Below are 10,000 nucleotides of genomic sequence, written 5' to 3' on the forward strand. Positions count from 1 at the left end.
TAGGGCTTTTGGCAATGAGAGGGCCTTGCCTCCTCACATACGTAGCAGGTTACTGAGCTCGCTGAGGGGGGTGCCAGAGAGCGTGTGCGTGCGTGCGTGCGTGCGTGCGTGCGTGCGTGCGTGCCTGCGTGCGTCCGTCAGGTTACTCAGGTCTGGCATGCAGCCTGACTCATGTGTACAGCCCAATCCCTGCACCGCACACTACAGACCACACACACACACACCACAATTGTACAAACACACAAAACAACATCTTGGAGGGTATCTTACCTCAGTGTGAGAAGTTACTCGGGAATGTTGATCAGAGCCTGCAGAGAGAGGGGCAGACAGGAGGACAACATCAGGACCATCATCAGGAAAAAAGGAAAAGAGAAACAACTGAAGGCGTGTTCAGGAAGACCGAACGATGCCAGTGCCGGTGACCGTTCCCGCACCTAATCCTGAATCGTCTGGCGTGTTCACGCCGCAATTCTGAGTGTTCAGGAACTGGAAAGATGGTTCGCGACGTGAACCGAAAAATACTTGGCCTTTTCTCGGTGAACCGTGACGACAACATGGACATCAGCAGGTTCATCCGGGTAACACATGGCCACATATGGAAAAGATCAGAGCCCGGCATGAAACACGGGAGGTTTGCGGGTAAAATCTCAACGTAAGTGGTGTGGGAACAGGCACTGGCACCGCTTCCTGTCTCCAAGAAACCAGCATCAGCAGATGAGAGAGACAAGAGATGCGAGAGTGACAGAGTCAAGGAGGTGTAATATCACGTCTACAGACAGAAACGCAGAGACAGGAGTTAGAGAGAATAGCTACAATGGGCAGATGGCAAAAGAGAAGATAGGACGAGACATACTAGCCATGAGTGAAAGATTTACCAAGGAGCAAAAGCTTTGCAATATCAGTCCTGAAGAGTGACAGAGCCATCCAGAGAGAGGGGGGAGGGCGAATCACATTGGGCAGACAGTGAAAGAGGGAGACACTCAGAGGATGTGCAAGAGGAGAGCAAGGGATTGATTAGGGACCTGGCCTACAGAGGCACACAGCCACAGAGAACTGAGGAGAGACCAGCCATGAGTGTCGGACTTATTAAGGATGAGAGCTTCCTAATATTAGACCTGGAGAGTGATAGAAGGATATTGAATATCGAGATTTTATGTTAAAAAAAGTCATGATGACATGGCAGAGTGTAAAAAGATGGAGAAGTGATGAGCAAAAGCAAGATAATAGAGGAGTAAGGAATTGGTTAGGGAGCCAAGAGTGTGCGGTATCGTATCGGACCTAGAGAAACAGACAGACAGGCAGGCAGACAGACAGACAGTGAAATAGAAGTGAGAGGAGACTAGTCATCAGGGAAGTGAGAGATGTGCAATTCAGGCCTTTAAGAAAGACAGAAAGACAGCAGGCTGGCAGGAATGGAGAGGAGTTCAGTCAGGAGGAAAGTGGAGGAGAGGAGAGGGAGCACAGAGCAGTGTCAGAAGAGGACATAGAGAGTAAATGAGCTCCTACTGATGATCATATCTCCCTTACTACCGTACAGCTCACCACCACCACCACCACCACCATTAGGCACACACATCAATCATGCAGAGAGAGAGAGAGAGAGAGAGAGAGAGAGAGAGAGAGAGAGAGAGAGAGAGAGAGAGAGAGAGAGAGAGAGAGAGAGAGAGAGAGAGAGAGAGAGAGAGAGAGAGAGAGAGAGAGAGAGAGTGAGTGAGTGTGAGAGAGAGAATATGAGAGAAAGCAAAAAATAAAGAGAAGGTAAACAAAGGAAAGAGAGACGGGGGAGGGGGGTGATATGAAGAAGACAGCAAAGGGGGAGAATCTGCCTCTATTAAACTCCTAAATGGCCACACAGCTGACAGGCAATGATGAGCCAGGCACTCAATCTCCCATCTCACCTACACGGGGACAGCAGCAGACACCAGGAGTGATGGAGTGACAGAGGGCGCGCACGAGAGAGAGAAAGAGAGAGCAAGAAAGAGAGAGTGCAGGAAGCGAGGCTAAGGTGAGAGAAGAGGAGAGCAGAGTAGGTGATGAGGTCTAAAATGGAGAAAAGAGCAATAAGGAGTGGAAGATGGATGAATATGTAGTGAGGCAGAGAGGAGAAAGAGGAAAGAGAGGAAGAACGGGAAGTGGTGGAAGCAGAGAGGAGAGGAAGAGAGAGGAAGAGGGGAGGAGAAAAGAGGAGCAGCAGAAGAGAGCAGCAAAGCCGAAAACAGAAGAAGGTTTACTCATGAGTCACCCTCTGCTTATGTAACACATGTCCATAATCCACACACACACCACACACACACACGTTCAGTATCTAAACCATACATGCGCACAAATACACACACACATACACACAAGTGCCCATAATCCTAAATGCACGCACACATACGCACGCACGCACGCAAATGTGCACACATACGCATGCACGCACACAAACATGCGCACATACACACACGCGCGTACACGTACATAAACACACACACACACACACACACACACACACACGCACACGCACACACACGCGCACACACACACGCACACACACACGCACACACACACGCGCACACACACGCACGCACCCCAATTTAGCCTTAACGTGATCTGTCTGAGAAAGAGCGAGGGAAGGCAGGCAGCAGTCATGCCAGCAGAAGTGAGAGGAAGATGAGCTGTGGGAATGGAGACAGCACCATGCCACAGCAGTAATGGAGACAGCACAGACGCCATGACAGCAGAAGGCAAGATCAGGCCCACAGAGAAGCGTGCCGGTGCCCATTCCCCCGCCTAATCTCAAACCGGCTGCTGTTTTCACGTCACAAGTCTGAGTGTTCAGAAACCGGACAGTTGGTTTGCGATACAAATAAAAAATAAAAAAAAACAATTGCAAACCGTGACCACAATGTGGACGTCAGCAGGTTCATCCAGGTAACTCATTGTCACATACGGAAAAGTTTAGGGTGTGCTATCAACACGGGTTGCTCACAGGTAGGGCTGGGCGATTCACCCTGAAAAAAAAATCTAGATTTTTTCATTACCAAACTCGATTCACGATTCACGATTCGATTCAATACCCCCCCCCCCCCCCAAAAAAAAAAGCTCTCTAGGCCCCAACGTGGTGTGGGTGTGTGTGTGTTTGTGTGTGAGAGAGAGAGAGAGAGAGAGAGAGAGAGAGATTGACAGAGAGATTGACAGAGAGATTGACAAGTAGGCTCTGTTTGTGTGGCGGTGCCTCTGGTGTGTGTGAAGCCTACTCGGACTGGACCAGTTTATATGGACATGGGGTAGCCTATAGCAGGGGTTTTCAAAGTGGGGCCTGGGGACGCCTGGAGGGGGCCGTGAGAGGATGCCAAGGGGGCCGTGGCAGATTGGCAGGTAAAATAGCAAAATTAATTGAATGACCTAAGAAGCCAAAATAAACTAAAAATAGGCTTAAATCCCAAAGGAATATTTTTTTTCTTTACAATATTTATGTATTGTGCTTTCTGTAGTGCCTGAATGGTCTTAGGAATACACAAACTTTATCAAGGTGTGAGACTGGGTGCACAGAACAAAATAGTGTGGCACGTCCCATGTCAGGGGGGGGGCTTGGCTGTATCTACCTGTATGTGGAGGGCTCATAGTAAAGTTTGGGAACTCCAGGCCAAAATAGCCTAATGTAACTTGTCTGAGAACATTGCTAATAGAAATGACCAATTGGGATTACATTGAAACATCTCAGAGAAAGAACAAAAAATGTGAGGGGTAAACCCTCAGGCACTGTTGAGATTTGTCGTCACGTGCCATCCATCCCCACAATATATTAATGATGCATTATAGTACAGATGTATGTATGGAGGCTCTTGTCCCAGATGAACAAATGTAGCAATTGCCTGCTTTTTCCCATCAGAGCCCATAGTAATGCGTCTGAATACATGTCGATGCATCTGAACACTGCTGCGTTAACACAGCGAAAACATTTTGGAGCAACACCCTAAAACAATGCTTACTTCAAGACGGTAACGTTTGCAAGCCTGAGTAGATTAGATATCGCGTTTCATGCATTTAATCAGACATCAGCGCATTCGCACAGGATCAGAACTAGGCCTAGTTTTACAGCTGGTAATTTCTCCAGACTGCAACAGGTGGTAAAACTGTCGGCGAAGTTTACCGATATCGCCGCTATCTTTACTGACATGGCGCGTTCAGACGCGGTTACTTTACCACAAGTCTCCTAACTAGTCCCGTCCGAGTAGGGCTTTAGAGAGAGGGGGAGAGAGAGAGCGCGCGAGAGTGCTCCGGTTGCTTGGGTGTGTGTGTGTGTGTGTGTGTGAGCGAGAGAGGGAGGGAGAGAGATTCCTTTCAACTCACATATGTTGGTTAAGATCATACAGCTGAGGAAGCAGCGCATCCAAAACTTCAAGCATATGTTGAAAACCTCTCTTCTCTGCCGAATAAATTGGAAGCATATCGTAGTAGGCAGTTCTAGGCTAATTGCATCCGTGATTGCTTTCCACCTTGCGTCACTCTTGTGGTAGGGGTAGAGTAGTTTGTTTAGCATTTTCTCCGCGAGATGTTTTCGTTTCAAATATTGAAACATGCCTGTAGTCCGGCTGCTACGACGTACAGCTTATGACAACACTGTCATTCACAATTTACAAAGTGGTAGGTTGTTTAATTCATCATTGGCAAAACGATTTGAGGTAGTGTCACCTTATTTGAACAGGAGCCCGTATTCCTCACCCGTTTCACTATATTTCTGTCAAACCATTTCACTCACAACGTTTGTTTGTGCATGTAATGGGGGAGGAGACACAGAGAATGCACTAGGTAGGCTAGACCTACGTCTTCGCCAAGTGGCGAACGTAATGCAATGCGCTGTGCGCTTGGGTACATAAACTGACAGATGATTTTTAAAAAAAAAATCGTATAACGCGATTTCTCAAAAAACAAATCGATTTGACGTTCAAACTCGATTTTAAAATCACATCGATTTTTTGCCCAGGCCTACTCACAGGTAAGCACTTTAGTTCCCAGCGTACCGAGTGCAGCAAGGGGCACCAGCACAGTTCTGGTTGGTCTGAAAACAGAGAGAGAGAGAGAGAGAGAGAGAGAGAGAGAGAGAGAGAGAGAGAGAGAGAGAGAGAGAGAGAGAGAGAGAGAGAGAGAGAGAGAGAGAGAGAGAGAGAGAGAGTATGAGTGAGAGAGAGAGATAGAACAAGTAGGAGAGTGAAAGTGTGAAAGTGTGAGATTGAGAGAGCGCAAGAGCGAGAAAGCAAGAAAGAGAAAGGGAGAAGAAAAGACTAGCAGAGGTTTCAGGAGAGAAGGAAGGAAAAAGAGACTGACCAATAGAGAGAACGAGTGTGTGCATGGGTACGGAAAAGAACAAGGGGAAACAGAGAGGTGAATAGAAAGAGTCAAAGAGAAGGGGGATGAGAGGCATGAAGGAAAGAGCGGCCAACAAAGAAGATCGAGTCCGTCAGACTGACGGACAGACAGACAGTCCCTGACTGACAGATTGACATGAAAACGGGCAGAAGAAAGGAGAAAGACAGGCAGACAGACTGACAGAAAGAGAAGAACAGACTGACAGAAAGAGATGATCAGACAGCAAAGAGAAGAGAAGAGAAGAGAAGAGAAGAGAAGAGAAGAGAAGAGAAGAGAAGAGAAGAGAAGAGAAGAGAAGAGAAGAGAAGAGAAGAGAAGAGAAGAGAAGAGAAGAGAAGAGAAGACCCATTAAGATGCAGAGCAGGGCCTGAAGCAGAATCCCCAAAGCACTTTAACCTCCTCGCATCAACTCTGCTCCTCCCCTCACTCTCCACTGCTCCACTCTCTTCTTTCCCCTCTTCTCTTCCTCTCCCCAATTCACCCTTACTCATCCTTCCATTTCTCCCTCATCCACCCTCTCCTCCCCTCAATGATACACGTCATCATTTCATTCCCCTCTTCTCCACTCTATCTTGCACACTGCACTCCTCTCCTCTTCTCTCGCTTCTCTCCCCTCTTCCCTCCATCCTCCTCTCCTCCACACGGCTCTCTTCTCCCCCCTGCTCCACACTCTGCTATGCTGGAGGTAAACAAGGTCAACCCTCCTCTCCACCTCTGCTCATCCGTTGTTCTGGTTGCCTTGCCGTGCCAGACCCACATCGAATCAAGAAGAGATTCGGCATGGAAATTCGCTTCCTGATGACGGAGGTCTAGAGTGGCTAGGCTATTGTTCTAGCCCTGCAGAGCTTCAACTCCTCTCCTCTCTCCTCCAGACTACTCTACTCCACTTGACTGGGGTATATCCAAGGCCAAGACTCCACTACAGCATAAACGCCTCTCGTCTTCTCTTCTCCAGTTCTTCTCCTCTGGCCCACAGTGCTCATACATTGTTCTAGCATTGCACATCTTCGCCTCCTCTGCACCCTGCTCATGAGCAGCCTTGACCTAATGGCCAAGGAGTTGGCCTGTAGATCACAGGGTTGCAGGTTCGAATCCCCACCCTTACCAACCCCTTCCTCCCTCCATGGCTGAAGTGCCCCTGAGCAAGGCACTGATCCCCACACTGCTCCAGGGACTGTAGCCAATACCCTGTAATACCTGTACAGTAAGTCGCTTTGGATAGAAATGTCAGAGAAGTGTAATGCAGTGATTCTCAAACTTTTTCAGGCCGAGGACCACTTTGTCCCCCCAAAATTGTTCAGGGACCACCTGTCAACTGAATTGACAGTTGACGGGTGTTAATTTGACAATGCTAATTTCAATGCAGATCACTTATTTTTACTCACATGTATTATGTGGTTATTTTGATGAAAATACGGCTACAGCTATGCTTATCTTTGTAATAATGTTACAAATATAGCCTACTGCTAGCTTGTGTTGGAAAATTAGAAATCCTCGTACGGACCACCTGAGCTGTGTCGCAGACCACTAGTGGTCCCCGGACCACACTTTGAGAATCACTGGTGTAATGTAATGTAATATAATGTAATGTAATGTACTCTCCTTTCTTTTCCTCTGCTGCGGTAAATGAGTCTCACTCGCTCCCGCTCTCCTTCAGCTCTCTCCTCCTCCCCCATGCACTCTATCCGCATCCCTTCTTCCCACTTGGTCAGGGTTAAATGAGGCCAAATCTACACCCTTCACATCCATTATTTTCCCCTTTTCTCCCTCTCTGGTCTCTCTTACTCCTCTTCACTCGCTACCTGACTCCATTCTTCTCCTCTTGGTCAGGGTGAAAAAGGCATCTCCACTCCAGTAAATGATAGAAGTCCGCAACACTGTTAATGCTCCCAGTAATTTATTTGCACGACGTTTCGGACCTTCGTCCTTTTTCAAGTTTGTTGCACTTGAAAAAGGACGAAGGTCCGAAATGTCGTGCAAATAAATTACTGGGAGCATTAACAGTGTTGCGGACTTCTATCATTTATTTCAGTTACTTTATTTTGTCCAGCACCTGTGCCACTGATGTGCGCGCATTCTCTACCATCTCCTCTCCAGCCCTGCTCATCATTTGCTGGAGCACTGCAAAGGCTATAATACTCCTCTACTTAGCACTCTACCCCCCTGCACTCCCCCAAAACACCGCACACCCTGTTCTCCACTTGGCCAGGGTAAACAAGGCCAAGTCTGCATTACACCTCTGCGCTCATCCGTTGCGCTCTCCTCCTCTCCTTTCCTCTGCACTGATCTGCTCTCTTCCTCACCCCCTGCACTCTCCTCCTCTCCCCTCCTCCAGGGTAAAGAAGGCCAAGACTGCACTAAACCCGTACTCATCCGCTGCTCTGTGCTCTCCTCCTCTCCCCGCCCTCTCCTCCTCTCCTACGGGGAAAACAAGTAAAGGCCATGTCTGCATTCCCCACCTTCTCATCCATCGCTCCTCCACTCCTTTTCGCTCCTCTCCTTTACTCCCTCCCCTCCCCTCCCCTCCTCTCCTGCGGGGTAAACAAGGCCACGTCTGCCCTCCGCCCTCCCCTGCCTCTCCATTTGCTGGAGCGCTGCACAGCCTTTACTCCTGGGCCACAGCAGGTGGGGCAGAGGGGCAGAATTTGGGCCGAGAACGATAAATAATGCATCCATCTCATCCTCCCTCCTTGCCAAGACACACGCACGCACGCACGCACGCACGCACGCACGCACGCACGCACGCACCACCTGAGATTAAAAAGGCCCACATATACCCACACCACTCTCCATGAAAGATTAATAGCCGCAGAGGATTTACATATGTACAGCGCTACTGTTGGCCACCATGCTGTTATTATAATGGTGTGTGTCTGTGTCTGTGTCATCTCTCACTCTGGGGCTGGATCTGTCACTCATATACATAAAAGCTACATCACAAAGTACAGCAGGATAAGCCTCGAACGCACGCACGCACGCACGCACGCACGCACGCGCACACGCGCACACACGCACACACGTACACACGAGAGAGAGAGAGCCAAGCAGAGTAAAAAAGTGACAGAGTGCAGAAGGAGGATGTTTGCAGAGTTTTGTTTTGTATGTGTGTGTGTGTGTGTGTGTGTGTGTGTGTGTGTGTGTGTGTGTGTGTGTGTGTGTGTGTATTGAGATGACAAACACGCACAAAGTAGGGAAGAGAGAGAGAGGGGGGGAGCGAGCAAGCAAGCAAGCAAGAGAGCACTGCTCACAGCAAGTGAGTGAGAGAGAACAGTGGGTGTGTGTTCCTGATGCTGTGTGCGGGAGGAGGATGTTTGCCGAGTGTGTTGTGTTAAGACATACCTAATCCTATTTATAGCCTGACGACGCTGCTATGATGCGACTGGCAATTAGCAAGTAGCACAGCAGCAGGCCCAAACACATCTCCCCATGTTCGTTACAACCTCCAACACATCCCTCTCTCCTCTCCTCTTCACCACCTCTTCTTTATCCCCCATGCATCCCTCTCTCATCTCATCCACTCTCCCCTCCCGCCATCTCTTCCTTATGCCCTGTATATCCCCCTCTTGTTTTATATAATGTCCCCCACATCCCTCTCTCCCCTTCTCCACTCTCCCTCTCCCTCAACCTCTTCCTTTATCACCAATGTTTTCTTCCATGTCGTCTCTGCCTCCCTCCCTCCTCTACTCTACTCCCCCTCCACTCTTCTCCTCTCTACCACTGTCTCCCCTCCCTCCCCTACTATCTCTCCCTCTCCCTCCTCTCTCCCACACATCCCTCCTCTCCTCTCCTCTTCCTCTCCCCATACTGCTTACAACCTCCTCCACACATCTCTCCATCCGCTCCTCTCCTCCACACTTCTCCTTCGCTTTCTCTACAGCATAAGCACTTTCTTCTTTTCCAACTCTCTTCTACTCAGCTGTTTCATTATTTCCCATCCCTCACCCTCTCTCTCTACTTCTACCTCATCCTCCCGTTTGTTACAATGTCCCCTCCGCCCCACTCCTCAATGTCCCCTCCGCCCCACTCCTCAATGTCCCCTCCGCCCCACTCCTCAATGTCCTCCGCCCCACTCCTCAATGTCCCCTCCGCCCCACTCCTCAATGTCCCCTCCGCCCCACTCCTCAATGTCCCCTCCGCCCCACTCCTCAATGTCCCCTCCGCCCCACTCCTCAATGTCCCCTCCGCCCCACTCCTCAATGTCCCCTCCGCCCCACTCCTCAATGTCCTCCGCCCCACTTCTCCGCCCCACTCCGCCGCCCCACTCCTCAATGTCCCCTCCGCCGCCCCACTCCTCAATGTCCCCTCCGCCCCACTCCTCAATGTCCTCCGCCCCACTCCTCCGCCCCACTCCTCAATGTCCCCTCCGCCCCACTCCTCAATGTCCCCTCCGCCCCACTCCTCAATGTCCTCCGCCCCACTCCTCCTCTTCTCCTCCACTCTCTCCCTTCTTCTGGCAACCTGCTCTTCTCTTTTCTCCCCCTACTTCTCCTCCCTCATCATCCTGCTGCCTCACTGTCTGTCTGTCTGTCTGTCTGTCTAGTCTAGGGCGGGCGGGCGGGCGGGCTTGCGGGCAGGGACAGCTGGGCGTTAAGAAAGCTGGGGGTGGGGGGACAAAAGAAAGAAAGCATGGGCAATAGAAAAAGAGAGC

The 10,000-nt window shown here is 49.9% G+C and overlaps 1 protein-coding gene across 2 annotated transcripts in view; it reads right to left on the minus strand.

Moving 5' to 3' along the window:
- Nucleotides 1-10,000, minus strand: part of ndst2a (N-deacetylase/N-sulfotransferase (heparan glucosaminyl) 2a) — a 226,451-nt gene that overhangs the window by 148,723 nt on the left and 67,728 nt on the right. For both annotated transcript variants that reach the window (XM_063191916.1, XM_063191917.1), the window contains one exon: nucleotides 271-308. The gene's annotated coding sequence lies outside the window, so the exon portion shown is untranslated. The remainder of the gene's footprint in view (nucleotides 1-270; nucleotides 309-10,000) is intronic.

This window comes from Engraulis encrasicolus, chromosome 24 (genome assembly GCF_034702125.1).
Source record: "Engraulis encrasicolus isolate BLACKSEA-1 chromosome 24, IST_EnEncr_1.0, whole genome shotgun sequence".
In the NCBI taxonomy this organism is placed as follows: domain Eukaryota; kingdom Metazoa; phylum Chordata; class Actinopteri; order Clupeiformes; family Engraulidae; genus Engraulis; species Engraulis encrasicolus.